This window comes from Triturus cristatus, chromosome 2_2 (genome assembly GCF_964204655.1).
Source record: "Triturus cristatus chromosome 2_2, aTriCri1.1, whole genome shotgun sequence".
NCBI classification, from domain to species: domain Eukaryota; kingdom Metazoa; phylum Chordata; class Amphibia; order Caudata; family Salamandridae; genus Triturus; species Triturus cristatus.
The window spans coordinates 816,240,952-816,267,966 of NC_140582.1; positions in this window are offsets into that span (position 1 = coordinate 816,240,952).

Below are 27,015 nucleotides of genomic sequence, written 5' to 3' on the forward strand. Positions count from 1 at the left end.
ATTATTTTTAAAAAATATATATTTATAGACACACCTAGGACATGCTGGACAAACCGTACGTACCTATCACCATGACGATTTGCGTGATATTCATTAAAAGGCGACTATGCATACAATGAATCCACGTGGAATGTATTTACACCACTAGTGAAGCTCTGACATGTCTGATGCCCTACCGTGCCTAATCCCGGTAGACACCCTTGTAGTTTATTTATACAAACATGGGTAGCTATTGACGGGCACATTTAATACACATGCACACCAAGCCATTCAAAGGGGATTCGACAAAAATTCGACCAAAACTATGCAAGAAACCCCCCTCACGGTTAATAAAACACCCATCCACTGCCGGATGTGTAATACTTTTTATTTAATCTCTGGAAAGGGGACGAACATCACTTGAGAGTCACAGCGCGCTCCTGACAGAGCCCAATGCTGTGTTACACCCACCATTGCCTGCCGAGTGCCACACACCTCTGTGTTGTATTCCACTAGCTAATGCATATGCTATGACACTCTCTAGCCCATGTGCACTGTAACATCACCCCGTGAATATGTCATGCCGCACTTGTCTTCGCACGAGTTATATTGCCCCATCTAACGTGCCTTCCTCGATGCCTATGTTATAACGCACAGTGCTATGCCATACATATTACAATCTGGGATCCGTATCTTTGTCACAGTGCATAGGCAACGTTACACTCCCCAGCACATATTTTATATTACAACTTTAGAGACTAGTTAGGTTACACAACACTGCCCTGTGCATATTACACTCCAAGGCGCATATCGCATAGCACGCGCTAGTGCCTGTGCTATCTCGCGCTCTCCAATGAATCTGTCATTGCGCACAATGTATTGCATATTATATTTCACGCCCGGTTCATCTTATATCACACTTTTTGGTGCATAGTTTATACCATACACTATATCTAGTTTTCATTTTCAATCGTGCTCTCAGGACTATGTTCTATATAACACTGTGTTCACCTACCCTTTTCACAGGCATTACATTTTGCGAAAGGGGGTGGAGGGTCAGGGGGTGTTTCTGCCAAGTGAGCCCGGTGTCACAGTCACAAACGTCCTCTTCTTCCTGAATAAAAGTGAGATTATGCTGCATACTTGTTCATATTTTAAGTAGTTCGCACAGACACAATGTTTTAAAAACAATAAAGTTCCTAATACCCGCCTTCTCTGAACAGTTAGCTTGCTGTCCCATCCCCCTCCTCCCTATCCTCTGTTGTGTGAATCCATGGACTAGCCTCCTCCCTCCTACCATGCATGGTCTGATGTGCTGCCACTGCCCTCAATTTAGTATGATGTACCAGTCCACTCCTCCTGCCCTCCATTGCCCAATTCTATGCCCCATCATTGACCTCCTGCTTAAACTCTGTGCTTAGCTTGCTGCCCCTATTCTCCTTCCCCCTGCCCTCCGATGTCTTTGTGCATGCCCCTGCTCTATCCTTTTTGCCCACCATGTTCCATGGACCTGCCACTCCTATCTACTCTGAGTGTTCTGTTGAGCTGTCACTCCCCTCCCACCTGCCTAGCATTGTCAGATGACTGTAACCTGTCCCTGCCACCTCCACCCTGCCTGTCCACATGCCATGCCCCTATCCTCTTCCTCCTGTCCTACATGGTCCATTGTACTGCCACACCCTTCTGCCCTCCCTGGTCTGTTGTGCTGCAACTGCTCCTCCTGCCTGCCCCGTGTGGTCTGTTGTGAGGCCCCTTCCCCTGAACTTTCTTGTCTGTGCACAGGTCCTGACCCTCCCTTCTATCCTCCATCGTCCTTTGTGCATGCCCCTGCACCCTCCTTCTTGCCCATCATAGCCATTGTGCTGCCACTAACCCTCCCAATTGCCATGCATGGTCTTCTGTGCTGCCATGGCCCCTCCCACCTTCCCTGTGTGGTCAGTTAGCTGCCCTTGACCCCCTCCCACCTTCCCTCCATGGTCTGTGTGTATGCCATCACAGTCTCACTGTTGCTCTTCATGGTGTGTCTTGCTTCTAGTACCCATCCTGCCTGACCTCCATGGCTATCTTGCTGCTCCTGCCCTGCCCCCTTGCCCCCAGCCCTCTGTTTACATGTGCAGACCCCTACTTCCTCCCTCCTGGCTTGTCTGTTCCATTGTAATGCCCCTGATCCGTCCCTCCTCCCCTTTATGGTCTGTTATGCTGCAGCTTTCTCTCCTGTCTGTCCATTATTGTCAGCTAGCTACCATTGCCTCTTGCCCCTCTGTTCTCTGTTGTCCATATGCATGGTCCTGTCCCCTCCCTCTTGCTTTCTATGGATTGTTGTGCTGCACTCCCGTCCTGCATGCCCTGTGTGGTGTATTGTGCTGCTGCAAACCCTGATGCCTGCCCTGCAGGGTCAGTTTGGTGCACCTCTCCATGTCCCTCCTGTCCTCTGTTATCCAAGTCCATGTCCCTACCCCATTTCCTTCCATGATCCAATGTACCATACTTGCGAACATTTTGAACTTGGTAAGAGGGAGATTTTGAAAAAAAACTGGGGTATTGATTTTCCCCTTTGAGTTACATTGAAAAAGAGGAGATTGTAGACAGGAGACAGATCAAATAAAGCCCATTTGAGCTTAAAAACATTGCACGTTTCCTGGCTGAATCGGGTCTGTTGGCATGTATGGTTATACTACCATTGCCTCTTCCTTCTGCCCACAATGGTCTATTTCATTGCCACAGCCTCTCTTGCAAGTCCTGTATTGTTGGTTTGTTGCCCCTGCCCCCCTTTCCACTGCCCTCCATAGTCTGTTGTGCTTACACGGCCCTTCCTGCCTGCTCAGTGTGGTTAAATTGTTGCCTTTGCACCCTCCTACCTGCCTTCAATTTTCAGAGTCCGTGCCCCTGGCCTTTGCCTCTCAACAGTATCCTAATGAACAACTAGATTGCTAACATTCTATATTTATTACAAAAGTGTGGAACGCCTGGCATCATCTATATGTAATCAAAACTGTAATACCCAGAGCATTTCCTTCAGAAATTACATATATGAGAGGGTCTTATTGGCATCAAAATTATGGTTAGTGCTCTAAAAGACTAAAATAAGGACATATTTTCTGAGTTTTCAAATAGCGACAAAGCACTTTTAAATTATTTGTTATCTTTATGTTTTTTTATCCAGTTGACCACTTGATTAAATGTTGCACTTAGGGGAGAGGATGTGGTGTTACTTCCAGAACTGCAGACTTTGCAACTGGGGAACCAGGTTGAAGTTTCTGCTTCAGCTCGACATTCTGTGATTCTGGTCAAATCACTTAGTCTCCCCATGTCTACAACCAAAATGAATTTGTTCTTGTGTGATGTAACCAATACTCATGTAAAGCACTCCAATACCTGACAAGTCTGCACTATATAACACTGCAAAAACACAAAATAATAAGTGTTTTGCACACTTCTGTCATTGGGCTATATTTGGGCTACATCTGGGTGATTTTGGGCTACATTTGGGCTCTTTTGTCTCCGGTGGCCATCTTGAGAGATTTATTTGTTATGAAGTTTCCTAATTTCCTCATGTACTGCAGTCTCCTCAGTAGGAAATGCTTTCAGTTTTTTACTTTGATTCCATCATGCAGGTATTCAGATATGTCACACATTTGCCATAAATTCTGAATGTTAGCACTCTAGTTGCTCATTAGATCACTGTAGTAAAACTACTGTTCACCATGGAAGTCTGCTCCTGGTATTAAAAGTGCATGTTTCAGTCTGCATGTCAGAATTTTTTAATGAAATAGAAGAAGATTTGAGAAGTCACTCAAAATGTGCCCTCATTTTCTTTCTTCAGCATTAATCATAATTTATATGGCAAAATGAACCCCCTCATCGTGTTCCTTTTTAAATTAAATGTTTTAAGTGTTACCAGTTTATTCCAATCAAGATGGCTTCAAGTGTGCCATACTTTTGTCATAATGAAGACAGTAAGCGATCTAGTTGTTTTTAAGAACTTTTATCATAAGTAGGACTGTTAGCACTCTAGTAGTTCTTTGGAACACTCTGGGAAGCTGCAGTAGAACACAAAGGAATCAACTGACAGTCTCTGCCCTTGTTGGATGTACATGTTTTTACTGAGAATGTCAGACTTCATTCTCACATGACTGAGAAAGATAATGTGAATTTACAGAAAATAAGCTCTCAGTTTAGCTTATAGATCACCTTCCAAACCTCTGTGGTAAAAGCATGAGAAAATATTTTTCTCTCAATCATGATATCCCAGCAGAAGGCTTTTTCACATGGTGAAATCACCTTAGAACATACCACAATTCCTAAAATGATTATGGTACCATCAACAAATGATTTATAATGTAACTAAAGTCTCAAAACCTTCTATTAACTGCAATGCTTTTTAATGAGGTGCTATCATGTATATTGGTCCCAAGATGGCTGCCAACACTTCTTGGATGAAGTGCTGACAGCCAATCAGATCTCAGGATGAGATGTGTGGTTAGGCTCCGCCCACATATATATATGCTTTTAAATGCTATTTTCTCAGGAACTACTGAACAGATTTACACCAGACCTGCAAAAGGCACTTCCTTGACCTTATGGCTACCTCTCTGCCAAATTTCACGTAGTTCTGTTCAGCCGTTCGGGCTGTAGCTGCGACTAAAGGTCCTATGGAAACATGCATGGGGAAAACGCGTTTTGGGACCCCCCCTTTTTCTCGGCCCCGGCTTGACGAATCACCCTGAGACTTTCAGGGTAGGAGCTGAACGGAGCGCCCCATTAGTTTTGAAATTTCGCGAGGATTCGTCAACCGGTGCCAAAGTTATTCAAAATAGAATTTTGAGATTTCCTATGGAAACTAGGTTGTAACAATAACTATCTACTGGCGACCGCCAGTAGATAATATATATATATATATATATATATATATATATAAATATATATATATATATATATAAATATATATTATCTACTGCCGGTCGCCAGTAGATAGTTATAGTTAGGACCGTGTTTCCATAGGAAATCCGCAACATTCTATTTGGAATAACTTTGGCGCCGATTGACGAATCCTCGCGAAATTTTCAAAATAGGTGGGGCGCTCCGCTCCTTCCCTGAAAGTCTCGGGGGGATTCGTCAAGCGGGGGCTGAGAAAAAGGGGGGGTCCCAAAACACGTTTTCCCCATGCATTTTTCCATAGGACCTTTAGTCCAAGCTACAGCCCGAACGGCTGAACAGAATTACTTGAAATTTGGCAGAGAGGTAGTCCTCAGGTCAGGGATGTGCCTTTTGCAGGTCTGGTGTAAATCTGTTCAGTATTTCCTGAGAAAATAGCATTTAAATCAATATATATATCTGTAAGCGCGCACCTTGCGCGTACGGTAAAACTTACCGTACGCGCACGCTGCCGTGCGCGAGCGCGATTCTGATTGGTTGTTAGATCTTAGTAAACATTCGAATCGGTCGAAACCAGGCAGTGTCGGCCGTCATTTTGTCTCTCGCAGTCTGAGGGGGTGAAAAACAAAGGTGGAGAACGTGAAAAGGGGGCAGGGTGGACAGTTCCTAACCCCCTAGCCTTTGTCAGGGGGTCCCAGAAGGACCCCCAAGGGCCAAAATTTCCTTAAATTGTTTGGTGAAAAATCACGGAGCACGCGTAGCGTGCGCGTACGGTAGAAACTGAAAAATTCCGCGAAGAAGCGCACCGTGCGCGTACGGTACGCGCACGGTAAAAAACCTGAAAAAAATAAATAAAATAAATACATAACTTAGCATTTAAAATACCGTACAAATTCACGGAAAAAACCATAGGTTTCACACACGTTATAGTTAGGAATTAGCATTTAAAAAACCTTGCAAATTCACTTAAAAAACCATAGGTTTCACACATGTTATAGTTAGCTGGACATTTCACTCGAGAAAAACCATTGAAATTCCCCCGTTGTAGTTAGTGCAGGCAACTATAACTCACGCGACCGCAATCCTCTGCTGATGACGTCAGATATTACATCACTGATGACATATGTGTCTTTCTGAAAAAAAAATATTTGTAATATATGTATAGCTAAAAATTAATGGAAGAAGACATGGGTAAATAAGTGTCTAAATACAGTGATGTAATATCTGACGTCATCAGCAGACGATTGCGGTCGCGTGAGTTAAAGTTGCCTGCACTAACTATAACAGGGGAATTTCAATGGTTTTTCACGAGTGAAATGTCCAGCTAACTATTGTCGTGAATAAAATATTACGCTCTCAGAATTTCAGAATATTAATAAGATCATGCATAAAGCAAGAGGCTGAGTCTGTGGTATCAGGTTCATAAAGGGCTTTATTCCAATAACTCGAGTCAAAGGGAGAATATTACCATCACCACAAAGGATCTGGAAGGGACTCAAAAGTATTCTCAATATTCTCAAAACATTATTCACAGAGTACAGTATATATACATCGGAAACGAAAAGAGCAAAAGAGAGTGAGATAAGAGCATGTGGGCGTGTAAGAGGGTGTGAAGGTGGGCGTCCATGTGGGCGTCCACTTGATGATAATGGGTAATTTGTCATGTGTGGGTGGATACCTGGAGGGGGTTGCGTGATCTGCTGGAATTGTACTGGAACTTTGCCTTACTTGTGCTCAACTCGAGCATGACGTGTAACTGACGTGTAACTGAAGGGTGAAGGGGACTTGACATTTAGCCCTACATGAGGAGACAGAAGTCTGGGATGTCAGAACAACCTAATCCCAAATCGTATCTAATATCTTGTGTTTAAGGAACTGTATTATCTGGAAGGAAAGGTCTCTCAGGCAGAGGCTATCCCATACTGACTGCTAGTGCGTGTATAAGCGTCTACGTGTCTACATGAGATGCGAGGGGGCATGGGCCTACCATGGAACAGGAGCCATGAATTACTTGCACGGAGACAGTAAGGCCGGGCCCTTTGCTCTGAAGCTGGAAGGATGTTTACCTAAACTACTAGACAGGAATGCATTTCTCGAGGAGCGGAGCAGATAACTTGAAGGCTGAATACAGTTTTGGCAGGCAACAGGCCGGGCCAGGCACCGTTAGCCGCGCAGGAAGTAAGACAAAGGTCATTGATACAGATGCAGGTCCAGGCTGGAGCATTCAGAGGCAGAAGGCAGGAAAAGGCTCGATGGCAGAATTCAGGGCCTAACTTGCCAGAGCTGAAAAACGTGAAAAGTACACCATATAAAGACGGTGGCAAGGCATACTTAGGAACGGAATATTCGACCCATTCAGGGCGGATCTGAAAGAGGACATGTTGACGTTGGACACAATTGTATTTGCGTCTTCATAGCTTGAAGTGGAGGGAACATACATGTACTTGTAGCATGTACATGGAGCCGTTGGGGTCTAAGATAGGGGACACAATTGATCATAAAAATTCATATTTCCTCATTCCCTCCTTGTCCCCTACGGACCCTTCATGAGATATCGATCCTCAGGAATCCATCAATCTGTTCATGTAACATCATTTGCTCTTCTTTCTTCTTCCGGGATTTTGAATGAGAACTTGGACGTGGAATACATGATGTGGCACACAGGCCGCAAATCGCTGGCCCACATTGTAGACACAGGCAGCAACTGAATATTATTAATAGTATCAACCCACAGACGGTCAACACTTTCCATCCCCAAGCCGATATTAATCCCCAGAGCCAACCGGACCATGTCCACGTGCCTAGGTCTTGATGTATGCTTTGGGCAATCTTGTGGAGCCTTGTTATTGTTTTGTATACAGACGGTGCGTTATTAGGAATGAAAGAAATGATATGTAGCACGTCCCACCCCAGTCTAAGGGCAGTTGCACATAGGCTGTCTGGCCACAAATAAAGTAGGTGTGTCGTGATGCTCTGAAATAGGACTTTCCTTTGTCTTTGAATACTATTATAGTATCACACTCACTGTGCCCCAAATGTACTGAGCCTTCTTTTCTGACACACAAGTTCCCTTTTACTGGGAGAACAGTAATTGAGGATGGACCTGACATGTGTTGGGGCTTTACGTTCAACACTATGAAATCGAGGGTCGCATTTCCTTGCAGATACTCTTCATTTTCTAGATCTGTACCTTTCATTTGGGGAAGTCCCTCTTCATCTGGGAAACATGCTTTGTTCATGACTTTATTCAAGTTACCCCATACCCACTCGCCCCTACACTCCTTGTCTTGACATTCTTTGGCATCACCGTTGATGGATGTCATTAAGGCAAACCATGCTCCGCAAGAACCATTATGGGAAAACGGAAAAGGGAAAAGAGTCAACACTCCCTTTACCTTCTGATACGGGGGAAATCGGCCACAGACCCAGCAGTCTGTAGCATTGCTAACCTGATGTGAATGGTGCAGCATCTGAATAAAGGTATTGCTGCGTAAGGCAAGTCGATATGATAACTCATGGGATGGCAGATCACTAAACGTGTGTTTTGTGGCATCATTAGTGGAGGAGTGTAAAAGTGAGGCAATAGAAGGAAAAATAGCATGTAGTATTAAGCTGATACATATTATCGTGATGCACAGAAGAGATAGAAAAATCACAGTCACTATACATCTACCACGTAATATTTTACAGTATTTGCTTCTTATCTTGCTCTTTTTTTTTTATGTTATTGTCCAAGATCTTATGCAAGCCAGAATACATGTTCAACCGCTTCACCACCTAGTGGACTTAATTGATCAAACGGGTTCTGACTTTTTAGATCTAAGTTTAACTCCTGCTGGGGAGTCTCCTCTAGAAAAGGGGGCTCAAAGTCCAAGCAGTCAGTGTTCTTTTGGAAAGTACAGTTATTCCCAAAGTAACGTTTGCAATGATGTATCCATCCTTTCCGTCCCTCGACTTTAACGGCGGTCCTTGTGGTTAGCAACACCAATTTCGGCGTCTTCCACCTCGGCTTAAGAGGGCTTGATCTATCAAAGTTCCGGATCAGCGATGGAGTGTCCCTTGACCTGGGTGTTGTCAGGGAAGGCGGCAGCAACCTGCGAACAACAAGAGAGTAGTGCAGACATCAAGGAAGCCAGGTAATCTGTCAGCATGTTACTATCAACATCAGTAATCTTTTAGGCATTGGAGTGCCCCACATATTTGGTGGTCTACCAAAGACCACTTCATAGGGAGATAAGCCTGTTCTAGAATGAGCTACCATTCGCATGTAAAAGAGGGCAACCGGTAGGGCTACCATCCAATCTACACCTTTGTCTGCGCAAATCTTTGCTAGTCTAATTTTCAATGTCTGATTATGTCTTTCTACAAGGCCTGCTGCTTCAGGATGTCGCACACAATGGAATTTCCAGGTATACCCTATGTCAAGAATTCCTGTCATACGAGGGGAAGAAAACGGTAACCAGCGAAAACGGACTACATCTCCCAGGATGCTTAGCGGTTGAGAGGTTATGTAAACAGGAGAGCTGTTACATAACTCAAGGAAAACACGCCCTTATGTAAACAGGAGAGCTGTTACATAACTCAAGGAAAACACGCCCTTATGTAAACAGGAGAGCTGTTACATAACTCAAGGAAAACACGCCCTTATGTAAACAGGAGAGCTGTTACATAACTCAAGGAAAACACGCCCTATAAAGGGAGGAACCGGGAGGTACAACGCTGTCGGATATTGTGTTTACACCGACGTACCTGCTTCGTGAAGAGCAGTGTTCCGGAGTGGTGCTCCAGTAAGGCAAGAACGGAGGTAGGTCGAGTCGTTACTCCCTGGGCCGTGTCTTGCCCCATCGTCACCTGTGAAGGACCCGGAAGCTCTACCGGTCAACCATTGAGCTTCGCTTTTTGACTCGGCTGAGTCAAAGCGCAGTGGCGCTTTTGCTGGTTGGAGTCGTAACTCCCAGCCCGACCAGAGATACAGGGACTGCCAGCTGTAACGCACACCAGGAGGTGTTTGCCGCGTTACAGACTCGGAAGTCCACAGGATCGATCGAGCGGCTGCTCTCGGTTCAGTCTTCTTGCTTTTGATTGGGGTATCGGTGACGCATCACCAGGAGGTGACTCCGCGTCCCGGTGCAGTCTGAGGAAGAGGTTGAGCGGCTGCTCCCTTCAGGTAGAGACCCCGGCTGGGTGTTTCCCTGACTCCTCGATTCTCCCCAACACTCTTCGTGCCCCACACAGCCTACCGATTGGCATTGTCGGCCATTTCATTTCTGCCCTCTGTTGGCATACGCAGGGATCGGCGTATATGCAGAGGACGGTTAGGACCATCCGTGCGGTGGGCTGGTAACGTACTTAGCCTGGAGGATTCCAGTGACTATAACTTTTGTTTATTCTTTGTATTGTTTTTGCCTTCATTAAAATAACTAACCCTTCACAAGTGGTTGCGTCCTCATTATCGTGTCTGTTAAACGATCCTGAGACGTTCAGGGCGTTACAAAATATCCGACCTTAATAACACTAACTGTCTCCCGGTCGATGACAGACATGGCAACACTTGATGATGTGCTGGCTGCTTTAGCGACCGTGCAAGTTGAATTGGCTGCCTCTAGGCAAGAAACAGCCGATGTAAAAGCCAGACTGGATGCTATCCAATTGGACCCGCTCACGCCCAGCACCTCCCTCACGAACCAGACCCCTGCTGTAGTAGTGGACATGCCGGTAGCCATCCCCTTGGCAACACCAGAGAGGTACAGTGGGGATCCTAACACGGTGCAGGTATTCCTCACACAAGTGGCGCTACATTTATCGTGCAAACCAAAGGCGTTCCCCACGAGTCAGGCTCGTGTGGCTTTCCTTATTTCCTATTTGGCTGGAAACGCGGCACAATGGGCCGTACCTCTGGTGAGCAGGGACGACCCCATCTTATGTGATTGGGGTGCTTTTCGCGAGGAATTCCTGAAGGTATTCGACAGAAGGGCTGACTCGTACACGGCGGACCGTGAAATGCTTGAGTTGAGACAGGGATCCAACGACCTGGTGCAGTATCTCAACGCGTTCCGACGGCTGGTTGCGGAAACCAAGTGGCCTGTTGCTAAACAGACGGCGCTCTTCCATCAAGGGCTGTGCGATGAGCTCAAGGACGCCGTGGCTCATATTGACCCTCAACCCAAGACATGTGAGGGCCTTATCAACCTGGTATTACGGCTGGAACATAGGCTAAGTGAAAGAAAGGGGGATCATGGGAGAAAAGGAAAATCCCTTCCATCCTATGTGACGGTGGGAAGTCCTGAAACTTCCACCGCATCCAAGGGAGAACCCATGGACATCGGCGCAATACGAGCGAGCCTCACAGCCACGGAGAAAGAGTCACGCCGTAAACAAGGATTGTGCCTATATTGTGGCAAAAAAGGCCACTACGTACGTGAATGCCCTGCCAAACCGAAGACGTCACGTTATCGGGCCAACCGGTCGGTAACAGCCGTGGTGGACATACCGGCGGAAAACTAGAGGACTCCCAGACCAAAGAAGGGGTATCTCGGAGTCACTCATCCATCCCTTCACTTTCCAACTCGGTCACTAAGGGACACCGACACCTGTTTCTCACGGTGCACGTGGGAGTGCATGACCAGTGGATACCTGTTGTGGCCATGGTGGATTCAGGGGCCACTGGCATGTTTATGGACCACAACGAGGCATGCAGGCTAGGGCTAGTGCTTCTTCCCAAAGCTGTACCCGAAGACGTCTATGCTGTAGACGGAAGGCGATTGGTGACGGGGCCCATCGGGCAGCACACGGGGGTCCTTCCGATGAGATATGGGAGGAACCATTTGGAACAAATCGATTTTAACATCATCCGAGCGCCCCAATATGGCGTCATATTGGGATTGCCGTGGCTACAGAAACACAACCCCTCTGTGGATTGGCCAACACATCGCGTCGAAATGACGTCACCGTATTGCATCCTGCATTGTGGAAAAAGAACGGAATCCCTTGACGCAGATGAGAGCGGGAGTCAGACGGTGGCTACAGCGGCAGAAAAAGATGTGGCTCTCCCCCAGGCTTATCACAGTTTTGAGGATGTATTTGATGAGGTGAAGGCGGAAGTGCTACCACCACATAGACAGTTCGACTGCCAGATCGACCTGGTGCCAGGGGCCAGCATTCCCAGCGGCAGGCTGTATGCCCTGACGGAGCCTGAAAACGTGCATCTCCGGGGGTACCTGGATAAACTCCTCAAGCTAGGATTCATCCGCCCGTCCAAGTCTCCGGCCGCCTCGCCACTCTTCTTCATCCCAAAAGCTAATGGGGAGCTGAGAGCCTGTGTGGACTTTAGGGCATTGAATGCGATAACCATAAAAAATCGGTACCCCTTGCCTCTCATCAGTGTACTTCTGGAACAGGTCAAGAAAGCTCGTATCTACACCAAGTTGGATTTGAAAGGGGCATACCATCTGGTGCGCATGAGGGACGGAGACGAGTGGAAGACCGCCTTGAAGACCAGGTTCGGCCTTTTTGAGTACCTCGTCATGCCGTTCGGTCTGTGCAACGCCCCGGCAGCCTTTCAGTACTTTTTGAATGAGGTATTCAGAGAGGAGTTGGATATCTACGTGGTCGTATATATCGACGACATCCTCATCTACTCGTCCAGTGTGGAGGAGCACGTACACCACGTCAAAGCTGTGCTCCAAAAGCTGAGGGAAAACATGCTGTTTTGTAAACTCAGCAAGTGTGACTTCCACGTCACGTCCGTGGAATTCCTCGGAGTGATGCTGAGTCCAGAGGGACAGGAGATGGCAGAACGAAAGATCAAGGCGGTGAAAGAATGGCCGGTGCCCCAAAGCGTGAAGGACGTCCAAAGTTTCATTGGCTTCGCCAACTTTTACAGGCGGTTTATAAATGGATTTTCAGGATTGGTGGCCCCAATCACACAGCTACTGAGGAAGTCCAAGGAGTTTGTCTGGTCCCCTGAAGCGAACACAGCCTTTGAGGCCCTGAAAAGCGCCTTTGGTAAGGCGCCGGTGTTGGCTCACCCTGATCCGGATCTCCCCTACGTGGTGGAAGCGGACGCTTCGGATGTGGCGCTGGGGGCTATCTTGTCCCAACGCAACCACGACACAGGGGTGCTTCATCCCGTTGCGTACATGTCCCGCAAACTCAACGACGCCGAACGCAACTACCATATTGCGGAGAAGGAGCTTCTCGCAATCAAGGACGCCTTCACCGAATGGAGGCATTGGTTGATGGGGGCAAGACATGTGGTATCGGTGTACACGGACCATCGGAATCTACAGTTCATGACGGCCACAAGACACCTTTCTCCCAGGCAGCTGCGGTGGATGATCTTCTTTGCGGGGTTCAACTTCCGCATCACATATCGGCCGGGGACGGAAAACCGGAAGGCGGACGCCCTGTCCCGTAAATCTGCAGTTAAGGAACCATTGCCTGCGACCGAGCGTTCCATCATTTACCCGAGGATGGTATTGGGGGTTATCCAACCGGATACTTTCCTGAGGGGAATAAAGAGAGGGATCAGGTCGTTCGCATGGCGGAGGTGGCTCCTCAGTAACAGAGAATGGCAGCTGAAGGACGGGATACCCCTGAAGGGCAGGTGCCTATTGATACCCACGCCTAGGCTAAGGAAACAAGCATTCATCTGGTGCCATGACTCTCCATGCGCAGGTCATTTGGGCTTGGAAAAAACGGTGGCTAGCATGGGACGGCATTTCTGGTGGCCAACCATGAGAGTGGATGTCAGGAGGTGGGGACAGGAGTGTCCTACGTGTGCTACCATGAAGGCCGACCATGGCCGAACCCAAGGGCTCTTACATCCACTTCCGACCCCGGATAGACCATGGGATAGCATATCACTGGACTTCGTGGTGGGCCTACCGGTAGACCAGGGGATGACGGCAATACTGGTGGTGGTGGATTACTTGACGAAAATGGGGCACTTCATCCCCTGCAAGAGAGTCCCTACGGCCGGGGAATTGGCGTCATTACTTCTAAAGAATGTGGTACGACTGCATGGATTACCTGGGGTGATCGTGTCGGACCGAGGGTCGCAGTTTACTGCGCAATTCTGGAAGACTTGGTGCACTGCGCTGCATGTTAAGACCGCCCTGTCCACCAGCTACCACCCTCAAACGGACGGCCAAACCGAGCGCCTGAACCAAACGCTCAAACAGTATCTGCGATGTTTTGTGGACCAGGGCAGGGAAGATTGGGTCGACTTGCTATGGGTTGCAGAGATAGCCTATAACAACGCCACTCACAGCTCCACACAGTCATCTCCGTTCTATAGCAACTATGGCCAACATCCCAGGTTCTTGCCATTTCTACATCCGTTCAGAGAGGACAGGATTCCCGCCACAGCGGACAGGGTGGCACATATAAAAGACACGTTGATGCGCTCAAGGGCTGTCCTAATAGAGGCCAAGAGAAGATACAAGGCTGCGGCAGACAGGAAGAGAAGGCCCGGGCCACTGTACCGCACTGGAGACTACGTCTGGATATCCACAAGAAACATGAGGTTTCGAAAGAACAGTGTGTTCCATCCCAAGTACATGGGCCCCTATCGAATTACCAAGTGTATGGGTCCCGTGAACGTGAAGGTGTGCTTGCCCCAGTCATTGCGGATACACCCTGTCTTTCATGTATCATTGCTCAAACCTGCACCCTCCAAGCCGTCTGGGACACCTAGGCCGGTATGCGTGGAGTCGGAGGTGGAGTATGAAGTGTCGGGCATACGGGCGTCCAAATGGCGCAGGGGGAAGCTGTGGTACCTGGTTGCGTGGAAAGGCTATGGCCCGGAGGAGCAGTCATGGGAACCGGCTGAAGGGGTTCATGCTCCGCGCTTGGTCTCCTTGTTCCATCGGCGTTTTCCTGCCAGCGCTGGATCCGTGGGGAGCCGCTGAGAGGGAGGATGTACTGTCAAGAATTCCTGTCATACGAGGGGAAGAAAACGGTAACCAGCGAAAACGGACTACATCTCCCAGGATGCTTAGCGGTTGAGAGGTTATGTAAACAGGAGAGCTGTTACATAACTCAAGGAAAACACGCCCTTATGTAAACAGGAGAGCTGTTACATAACTCAAGGAAAACACGCCCTTATGTAAACAGGAGAGCTGTTACATAACTCAAGGAAAACACGCCCTTATGTAAACAGGAGAGCTGTTACATAACTCAAGGAAAACACGCCCTATAAAGGGAGGAACCGGGAGGTACAACGCTGTCGGATATTGTGTTTACACCGACGTACCTGCTTCGTGAAGAGCAGTGTTCCGGAGTGGTGCTCCAGTAAGGCAAGAACGGAGGTAGGTCGAGTCGTTACTCCCTGGGCCGTGTCTTGCCCCATCGTCACCTGTGAAGGACCCGGAAGCTCTACCGGTCAACCATTGAGCTTCGCTTTTTGACTCGGCTGAGTCAAAGCGCAGTGGCGCTTTTGCTGGTTGGAGTCGTAACTCCCAGCCCGACCAGAGATACAGGGACTGCCAGCTGTAACGCACACCAGGAGGTGTTTGCCGCGTTACAGACTCGGAAGTCCACAGGATCGATCGAGCGGCTGCTCTCGGTTCAGTCTTCTTGCTTTTGATTGGGGTATCGGTGACGCATCACCAGGAGGTGACTCCGCGTCCCGGTGCAGTCTGAGGAAGAGGTTGAGCGGCTGCTCCCTTCAGGTAGAGACCCCGGCTGGGTGTTTCCCTGACTCCTCGATTCTCCCCAACACTCTTCGTGCCCCACACAGCCTACCGATTGGCATTGTCGGCCATTTCATTTCTGCCCTCTGTTGGCATACGCAGGGATCGGCGTATATGCAGAGGACGGTTAGGACCATCCGTGCGGTGGGCTGGTAACGTACTTAGCCTGGAGGATTCCAGTGACTATAACTTTTGTTTATTCTTTGTATTGTTTTTGCCTTCATTAAAATAACTAACCCTTCACAAGTGGTTGCGTCCTCATTATCGTGTCTGTTAAACGATCCTGAGACGTTCAGGGCGTTACACCCTAACAGAAGGGACACCTGCTTCATTAGTACCAGGACATATTTGTAACCTCTACATCTGTTTACTTGGATATAATCCATTTGGAGCACTTCAAAAGGGTGGTCAGGTGGATGGAATCCACCTTGTTCCATCGGAATGCCTTTACCTGGATTGAATTGGCAACAGATCATACATGTTCTGACCTTTTGTTTCGCTGCTGCACGCAGGTGCTTGTTGAACCATATATTCTGTAAGCTATCTATCATTGCTTTCTCTCCTAAGTGTGCAGGACTATGTGCGGTATTTATAATCACTTGTACCATCGAATCAGGAAGAAACCATGTGGATTTGCCCTTATTCATCCAACCCTGATCAGTCAGTACCCCTCCTTGTTCCGACCATTTCTTTAATTCGTCCATAGTAGCATGTGTCTGTATGTCTTGTACATCCTTGGAAGGATCCCTAACTGTCATGGCGTTGGACACTGATTGAACCTGTAACTTTGTCATGTCTAGTGGGGTCTGAGCTGTCTGTTTAGCAGTTCGGTCTGCCAGATCATTGCCTTGGGAAATGGTATCTGTGGCTCTAGTATGTGCGTTACATTTTAGGATAGCTATGGCTGTTGGTAAATGTATTGCTTCCAGTAGGGCTTGAATAAGGGGGCCATGCTGTATCTTGGCCCCATGAGAGGTCAAGAAACCTCTTTCTCGCCACAGAATCGGTGTAAATGTTTACTCTCAGGTGCTTAGCTCTTATGCACGCTTGTGTCAGGGCGATGAGCTCTGCTGCTTGTGCTGACAATATGTCTATTCTTTTAGTCTCTATTATTACAGTATCAGTAGTCACTGCATATGCTGCCACTAATTCTCCCGCCCCTGTCCTCATGCATGAGCCGTCAACTTATAGTGTTAGGTCGGGGTCTGGGAGTGCAACGTCTGTCAAGTCTTGTCTTGGTTTAGTCACGGTATGTATTACTTCAACACAGTCGTGTGGTGAAACGCTTTCTGTACTGGAGGGCAAAAGGGTAGCGGGATTCAGTATGTTGCATCGTCTGATCTCTATGTGTGGTTGAAATAACGTTAGCTCATAGCCTGTCAGTCTAGCTACAGTCAGGTGTTGTGTTTGTGTCCGGTTCAAGAGAACCTCTACTGCGTGTGGTACTTGTACTGTCAGAGGGTGGCCCAGCACTATCGAGTCACTTTGTCTTATGGCTAAGGCCGTTGCTGCAACTGATTTTAGGCACGCAGGCAAAGCCTGTGCTACTGGGTCTAATGTACTAGAAAAATAAGCACAGGGCTTGTGTTTTCCTGCATGATCTTGTGTTAGGACAGATAGTGCTGTTCCATCCCGCTCTGTCACAAAAAGCATAAACGATTTGTTGTAATCAGGGTTTGCTGAAACTGGTGCTTGACATAAAGCTCTCTTTAATTCTTCAGATGCCACAGTGTGTTCTTGTGTCCAAGAGAGGACTTTAGTAGAAGCTGCCTCCTGTGTCGTCAACTGTATTAGGGGCTTGGCTATGTAAGCATACTGGGGAATCTACTGCCTGCAATATGAAGTGAGGCCAATGAATGCACGTCCCTCCTTTTGTGTCTTGGGCTGTGAAAAACCAGAAATCAATTGAATACGTTCCGGTGCCCACAACTAATTCCCCTGAAAGATCACAATAAAACATGAGAAAAAGGGGAAAGCACCATACCTATTTCCTCGGCTTAATTTCTAAGGGGGCTAATTTCTAAGGGGCTTAATTTCTTAAGGGGCTAGCGGGAAGCGAACCTCCTCAGGGGCCAGCAGAAAGCCAATATTCTCCTCCTTCCCCCCTTTTTGACAGGAGGAAATCTGAAACAGATTTCACTGCTGTCAAACACTATCAAACCCTGTGTCTTGTCAACACTATTAATCCCTGTGTGTAGCTACTGGGCGTAAGCAAAATTATAGGAGATACACAGCGTATTTGAAACGGCGAGAAATCCTTCAAATTAATGTACAAACCTCATTGTGTTAGCTCATAAGCTGGCCAAATGACATCTCATATGCAAATGTCCCTATTACATGAACCTACACCAACCTGAAGTCAATATTAATGCTAGGAGGCCCTAATAGGAATGCTAAATTACCTAAATATTCGGAAAACCAAGTTTAAGAACAGTTGTTAATGTTGATAATTAATAATTTATCTGCTAAAGAAACCAGTCATTCAGCAATAATTTCCACCTATACAATAAACTGCATCCCTCGCCTTTCATATTCAAACGTCTCCCTTCAGAAACCCAAACCCAATAGCCTAATTTAAAAACAAGTCAACTTTTGGGGCCACCACTTACAAGAATGAGCTTACTAAAGCAAACTTTTAAAAGGAAATCCTGTCAGATATTTTCTCATTACCCTAAATACCGAGCCTCATTTGTCACTCTGCGGTGGCAGTCCTTATTTAAAACAGGCCTTTCAAGAGTTAAGATGCGAGTGCACAGATCATAATGGTTCCTTAATGTCCAATCTGGAAACATATGACCGAGGCTGCCTGTCTATAAGAGAAAGGCAGTCATGTGATACATATTTTAGTCTTGCATAACTTTTTTCTTCTTTTATTCATCTCCAATACCAATTAGACATACACTGATAACGTGTTGTCTGCTATTTTGACAGCATGATAAAGGTAATATCATGTCTGTGAAATTTAGTAATTGTGAACAAGTTCCAGCCAAGCGCAGCGCAAAGATTTACGTCGTCACGACCATCTCTGTAACGCCCAGGAGAACTTGTATTAATGCTAAACATACTGGTCAATACGACACAAAAACAAAACATATATAAAATACATATGCCAAGCCATCAGTATACCAAGCACAGAAAGCATAGACAAATTACGTTAACATATATAAATGAGCAGCGACGCCCAATTTCTGTACCTACAGCTCAGAGGCGAACATTCTGGCCTGCTTAATTTGTCAGGCTTATAATCAATAACTGATTTACCTGCCCTATACACCCCCATCTGACAGTGGGTCATCCCAATGATGACCAGCTGTCAGCTGAAATCACCGTGTCAAGTCTGACACACAGGATCAGCAACAATAATCAAAAATGAAGAACACACGAACCTGTCTTTTTTTTATAAAAATGAGCTATGCATCTTTGTACACAATGTACCCTCATGTCCTAGTCGAAGATGCATCTCCCATCTTTCCTCACAGACCCGTAACCACTGGATCATTTATCCAATGCAACTGGTGGCAGCTTGTGGCCACAATTCAAAAATGTCTGAATTTGAAAATCGTTTTTATATAGGCATATAGCCCTTAAAATTCCAAGCAAGAGCAACATTTTACTTTCTGGCCAGAAGCAATATAACATTTGCTAAAAAATAAAACAAATCTTCTCCATAGACATTTCCTCGGGGCACTGGTTTTGCACAGAATAGAACAAGGGAATCTTTCTCGACTTACATTTCTCAGCTGCCCTGTCTTATCAGAGAAGCTAAAAATAGCCCCTCAGCGCGGCCTGAGCCTGGGCTGCCAGCCAACTTTTTTGTTTTTCCTACTCCTGGCCCCCAAGGCTCTCCGGCTGCAGGCATTAAACAGATGCGATGTCAGAGAAGCTTTCTAAGCAGTGCCTTTGTTCTGCTCCTCTCACCGGCCCCCACCTACACTGGCTACAAGGTCAGAATCTGTCTCCGATTTCTGTATCACATTCTGCTCTACACAGCCCCCACCTTCTCCTCACTCTGAAGCTGTCAAAGACAAAAAGACTACTCAATTCCATAAAAACTGCAATAATTCGCCCAATTGAAAAATTATTTTTACATACAATTTGCACTCAGGGGGTCATAATCTTACCGACTTGACCCAGCACATTGGCTCACTGGACCACCAAGAACACAAACCTGTATTCTTGAACAATTTGCAAATTCGAAATACCCACAATTCTTTTTTCAAGCTAAACTTTTCACTAATTATTTTTTCGTTAACACTTTGTACATTAGGGGTGTCATCAAATCACAGGTGTTGCTCCTTCTCTAGCTACACCCCTCTCAATTTCCTTTTGACAACGTAGTCAAATGTTGGACCATGTAAACACCAGCTATGCGCTGTTCGTTTGGTGGGAGGCTCAAGAACCTTTGGGCTACTATATCATTATTATATGTATCGTGGTACTTGCGGTGGCACTCTAACTGGTCTTTCTACTGGGGCCACTCTTGCTAGGTCCTCTGAAAGGACGGGATAAATACCAGCAACGTCAGTATTTCTTTCTCTGTCAGCCTGCGCTCATTTTACCTGCTCCACTTCCTCCTGTAACATCTTTTCCTTGGCTTTTCCAGACTCCAGTCTACTTCTCTCTGCTTCGTGAAACACTTACTCTGTCATCCTATGTGACTCCTTGCGCCAAAACTCAATGGCATCCTTCCGAGCTGGTCTACATTTTCTCTTTCATAAGAGTGTTTCGTTGTCTGTCTACTTGTTCTGCTTTTACTCGGATACCTTCCTCAACTAATACGTTTTCTCGGGCTTTGTCTGAATCCTCCCTACTTTTCTCTTCTTTTCTGAGCGCTTTCTCTGTGCGTCTATGCAATTCTTTACGCCATAATTCAATGGCATTTTTCTGTGACTGTATGGCTTTCTTTTTCCATAATGCTTCTTCTACTTTCATGATACAATCTGCATCCCATGTCCCAACAGCGGGCCATCTCTCATTCTCTGCTAAATCCTTGGTGTAGTCCACCCACAAATCGAGATATAATACGGCATCTAGGCCATGTTTATGGTACATAAAGTACCCTGGAGTGTCCCTAGGTGGAATGGGAACGGCTTCCTCGAGTATTCCTTTTCTAGTTTTTATCTGTCTTAATTTTGAGAATAACGGCATCTTAAACCTTGCTACTTGATTCTTACTCGGACTTGAACACAATTAATACAATAAACACAGTAATGAAGATCGAACAATCACTCATACCACGACATTTAAAACACATTAAAACATTTTAAAACGAACAACGATAATTAGAATAAAACTAGCTAACTGCATAATACTAGATGTACCTATTCGGGCGCCATTATGTTGTGAATAAAATATTACGCTCTCAGAATTTCAGAATATTAATAAGATCATGCATAAAGCAAGAGGCTGAGTCTGTGGTATCAGGTTCATAAAGGGCTTTATTCCAATAACTCGAGTCAAAGGGAGAATATTACCATCACCACAAAGGATCTGGAAGGGACTCAAAAGTATTCTCAATATTCTCAAAACATTATTCACAGAGTACAGTATATATACATCGGAAACGAAAAGAGCAAAAGAGAGTGAGATAAGAGCATGTGGGTGTGTAAGAGGGTGTGAAGGTGGGCGTCCATGTGGGCGTCCACTTGATGATAATGGGTAATTTGTCATGTGTGGGTGGATACCTGGAGGGGGTTGCGTGATCTGCTGGAATTGTACTGGAACTTTGCCTTACTTGTGCTCAACTCGAGCATGACGTGTAACTGACGTGTAACTGAAGGGTGAAGGGGACTTGACATTTAGCCCTACATGAGGAGACAGAAGTCTGGGATGTCAGAACAACCTAATCCCAAATCGTATCTAATATCTTGTGTTTAAGGAACTGTATTATCTGGAAGGAAAGGTCTCTCAGGCAGAGGCTATCCCATACTGACTGCTAGTACGTGTATAAGCGTCTACGTGTCTACATGAGATGCGAGGGGGCATGGGCCTACCATGGAACAGGAGCCATGAATTACTTGCACGGAGACAGTAAGGCCGGGCCCTCTGCTTTGTAGCTGGAAGGATGTTTACCTAAACTACTAGACAGGAATGCATTTCTCGAGGAGCGGAGCAGATAACTTGAAGGCTGAATACAGTTTTGGCAGGCAACAGGCCGGGCCAGGCACCGTTAGCCGCGCAGGAAGTAAGACAAAGGTCATTGATACAGATGCAGGTCCAAGCTGGAGCATTCAGAGGCAGAAGGCAGGAAAAGGCTCGATGGCAGAATTCAGGGCCTAACTTGCCAGAGCTGAAAAACGTGAAAAGTACACCATATAAAGACGGTGGCAAGGCATACTTAGGAACGGAATATTCGACCCATTCAGGGCGGATCTGAAAGAGGACATGTTGACGTTGGACACAATTGTATTTGCGTCTTCATAGCTTGAAGTGGAGGGAACATACATGTACTTGTAGCATGTACATGGAGCCGTTGGGGTCTAAGATAGGGGACACAATTGATCATAAAAATTCATATTTCCTCACTATAACATGTGTGAAACCTATGGTTTTTTAAGTGAATATATATATATATATATACACTGCTGACAGAAGCAGTTAACTGGAGTAAGCGAGAAATCTTGCACTATGCTTTTATAAGACAATTGACTGTTGCGAATATGCTCGAATGGTAAAGTGCATTAAGGAGCTGAGCGGAGTACTATCTTGTTGCCAGCAAAACGCGTATTCAACTTTTACACTTACCTGCATGGATGGTGCACTATGGGTGATGCAGGCCACAAGCAGTCAAATGCCGATTAAGACTACAAAAACGTAAGCCCAGCTGCACTCTGCGTTACTTCCTGTCCGTGATAAAGGCAGCATGGCCGAAACCGGTCGGACTATAGGAAGCGCTGTGCTGAATCTCTCCAATTAAAGCTTCTTGTCTCCTGAAATGGGCCTCTTGCATTTGTATTCACAGAGAGTGGAATTTGACGGGCTGCTCCGTACCCGTACTAAGAGGCCGCCCTGCAGGGTTGAGGGCTCCCCAATCGGAGGTTCTTGTGTTAATTTGTGATGAGGGAGCATGACCCACACACTGCCGCCAGACCTACGCAGGTGATGCCAACATGGTGAAAAATGACGACAGCGCTGGAAGGGATTTGGTCGGGGATGACTCCCCTTCCAATCGTTCTGCTGACAGAAGCAGTTAACTGGAGTAGGCGAGAAATCTTGCACTATGCTTTTATGAGACAATTGACTGTTGCGAATATGCTCGAATGGTAAAGTGCATTAAGGAGCTGAGCGGAGTACTATCTTGTTGCCAGCAAAACGCGTATTCAACTTTTACACTTACCTGCATGGATGGTGCACTATGGGTGATGCAGGCCACAAGCAGTCAAATGCCGATTAAGACTACAAAAACGTAAGCCCAGCTGCACTCTGCGTTACTTCCTGTCCGTGATAAAGGCAGCATGGCCGAAACCGGTCGGACTATAGGAAGCGCTGTGCTGAATCTCTCCAATTAAAGCTTCTTGTCTCCTGAAATGGGCCTCTTGCATTTGTATTCACAGAGAGTGGAATTTGACGGGCTGCTCCGTACCCGTACTAAGAGGCCGCCCTGCAGGGTTGAGGGCTCCCCAATCGGAGGTTCTTGTGTTAATTTAATATATACATATATATATATATATATATATATATATATATATATATATATATATATATATATATATATCTACTGGCGGTCGCCAGTAGATAGTTATAGTTACAACCTAGTTTCCATAGGAAATCTCAAAATTCTATTTTGAATAACTTTGGCACCGGTTGACGAATCCTCGCGAAATTTTCAAAACAAATGGGGCACTCCGTTCAGCTCCTACCCTGAAAGTCTCGGGGATATTCGTCAAGCGGGGGCCGAGAAAAAGGGGGGTCCCAAAACGCGTTTTCTCCATGCATTTTTCCATAGGACCTTTAGTCGCAGCTACAGCCCGAACGGCTGAACAGAATTACGTGAAATTTGGCAAAGAGGTAGCCATAAGGTCAAGGAAGTGCCTTTTGCAGGTCTGGTGTAAATCTGTTCAGTATTTCCTGAGAAAATAGCTTTTAAAAGCATATCAATATCTATACCCGCGCACCCTGCCGTGCGCGAGCGCAATTCTGATTGGTTGTTAGATGTCGGTAAACATTCGAATCGGTCCAAGCCAGGAAGTGTCGGCCGCCATTTTGTCTCTCGCAGTCTGAGGGGGTGAAAAAAAAAGGTGGAGAACGTGAAAAGGGGGCAGAGTGGACAGTTCCTGACCCCCTAGCCTTGGTCAGGGGGTCACAGAAGGACCCCCAAGGGAGAAAAAAACAATTTTTATTTTTTTTAAATCGCGAGGTGCGCGCACCGCGCGCGCACGGCACGCACTGCGAACCGTGGGTGCTTGGTGCGCGAAGCGCACCGAGCGCCCACAGCGAGCGCACAGTGCGCGAAGTGCCCCTTGCGCGCACGGTGCGCGCATGGTGAAAAACCTGAAAAAAAAATAATAATAAATACATAACTTAGCATTTAAAAAACCGTACAAATTCACTGATAAAACCATAGGTTTCACACACGTTATAGTTACAAATTAGCATTTAAAAAACCTTGCAAATTCACTTAAAAAACCATAGGTTTCACACATGTTATAGTTAGCTGGACATTTCACTCGTAAAAAAACAATGAAATTCCCCCGTTATAGTTAGTGCAGGCAACTATAACTCACGCGACCGCAATCCTCTGTTGATGACGTCAGATATTACATCACTCATGACATGGTCAGTGACATCACTAATGACATCACAGAGAACAACCAAAAACGTTATTAATTTTTTTTTCTAACTTTATTTTTTATAATAATAAATATATAAACGAAAAACTATTTTCAAACTTTATTTTTTTATTAACATATATATGAACAATAAACTAATAAACAAAATGTAACAACAATAATAAAAAACAACAAGGCGGAACACTACTGTGGGGACAATGGATGTCGACGACAGACCTGCAAAATAAGAAAGATTGCTAAAAAAAAAACAACATGGTATTCTCAACAAAATACCACAAGAAACAAATCACAGATATATAAAATGCATACAGCTAACAAGATTTTATAAGTTTAACTTACAAAAACTGTAAATCTTGCCGCTTTAAAATATTTACCAAATCTGAAGAAAATGTTTTGCAGAAGGCACCACACAAACAACGTTTTTCTTCAGTGGTGAGGACATTTTTTACTTTTTCCAAGGAGCAAACAAAGACCAATGCCACCTTCGTCACTCGCAAGATTTGCCAAAGAGTTCTGTTACGAGGAGATCCTAACAAAAAATACTCGTGCGGCACAGCAAGTATGATGAAACACCTAAGGACCCTTCATCCAAACAATCTTGCACGAGAAGAGTGCAAACAGATGAGAAACACTCCTGTTCTGTATCTGTAAAAAAGAATCACAAATAAATGTATATTAATAACTTTCAAATTTATACTATTCCATTACTGTACAAACACATTTTATATAAAAACTGACTATTTAACTATAGCCCTGAACCACAAGTGTGATGATCATTAAAACACTACATGCATAGTGCATACTACTTTGAAGCAGTTCATGCCCTAAAGCCTACCTCACTAAAACACTACATGCTAACTGACTAAATGATTACAGTAGTATAAGGAGACACACTTGGTGACTCACAGGGTGTTTGCTAGAAGAGTATGAATACTAACTAGGGAATAGAAGGTGTGAAACACAACTGTGTAGGTGATTAGAGGACTGCATCCATACTGCATAGGCATTTAAAGCAGTCCATGTGCTAAGGCCTGGCTCACTGCATGACTACTTGGGTACTGACTGATTTATTATCGTACAGCAAGGAGAGTGCCTAGGTGAATTTATAAGTGCTAGGCTTTTCGCACAGAGAATAGATTAGTACTTGGTACTGAATGGGTCACTAGAGGAGTGCAAAGGCAGTGACAAGTGCTGGACTGTATGGATACTGACTAGGAAATTGAAAGTGTGAAAGACAAGTTTCTAGGTGGTTAGAAGACTGCATGCATAGTGCATAGGGGTTTGAAGCAGTCCATGTGCTAAGGCCTGGCTCAGTGTATGAATACTTAGGCACTGACTGAATGATTAGAGTACTGCAAAGATAGTATCTTGGTGAATTTATAAGTGTTTGGGTTTTAGCACAGTGAATGGATTAGTACATGGTGCTGAATGGGTCACTAGAGGACTGCAAAGAGAGTCACAGGGTATTTCCTGGAAGTGTATGGATACTGACTAGGGAATTGAAGGTGTGAAAGACAATTGTGTAGGTGGTTAGAGGACTGCATACATAGAGGATAAGGGATTGAAGCAGTCCATATACTAAGGCCTGGGTCACTGGATGAGTACTTGAGTACTGACTGAATGATTAGAGTACTGCAAGGAGAGTGCCTGGGTGAATTTATTAGGATTTGGCGCTGTGAATGGATTAGTACATGATGCTGAATGGGTCACTAGAGGAGTGCAACGGCAGTGACAGGGTGTTTGCTGGAAGTGAACGGATACTGACTGGGGAATTGAAGGCATGAAAGACAAGTGTGTAGGTGGTTAGAGGACTGCATGCATAGTGGATATGGGTTTGACGTAGTCCATGTGCTAAGAACTGGCTGAGTGCATGAATACTTAGGCAGTGACTGAATCATTAGAGTACTGGAAAGAGAGTGTCTAGGTGAATTTATAAGTGATTGAGTTTTGGCACAGTCAATGGATTAGTACATGCTGTTGAATGGGTCTCTAGAGGACTGCAAAGGAAGTGACAGGATGTTTTCTGGAAGTGTATGGATACTGACTAGGGAATTGAAGGTGTAAAAGACAAGTGTATATTATGTCAGAACACTTTTATTTGAAGCAATCTATTTGGTACTTAGAAACTTAAATCATGAAGAACACTAACTAGCAGCAGGTTGGATGGAAGTGCGGGTACGTATTATCCAGGTCCAACTTAGAAATTTAGCTACAGCCACAGCTATGCAAGGTGAACAATCGGACCCCAGTATCCTTAGTGCTTCTATATGTCTTCGAGAGGCTAACTTAAGACAAATAGGTCTGAGCCATTTGCGACGTGGAGCAACATAAAGAGGATATACAAAAAATACATGTGCTACAGATTCAGGCATATCTAGGCAATTATGACATTTGTCATCCAATGGTGAGGACCATTTATTTGTGAATGACTTGACCGAAAGAGTACCTACTCTAAACTGAAAATATAACTTCCGGTCTAGTAGCCTCTCAATGATGTCCCAATATGGTTCACATATTGGGCGTGATTTGTGATCTAAAAACCGACCAGTTAAATTCGTGGACATATTAGCTCTATGGGATTCTAACTGGACCATTTCCCAATATTTTTCTTTCATATGTTTTTTTGTTGGGAAGATCGAGAGGTCCGGTTTATCCCATAAGATACTGAGGTCCAACTT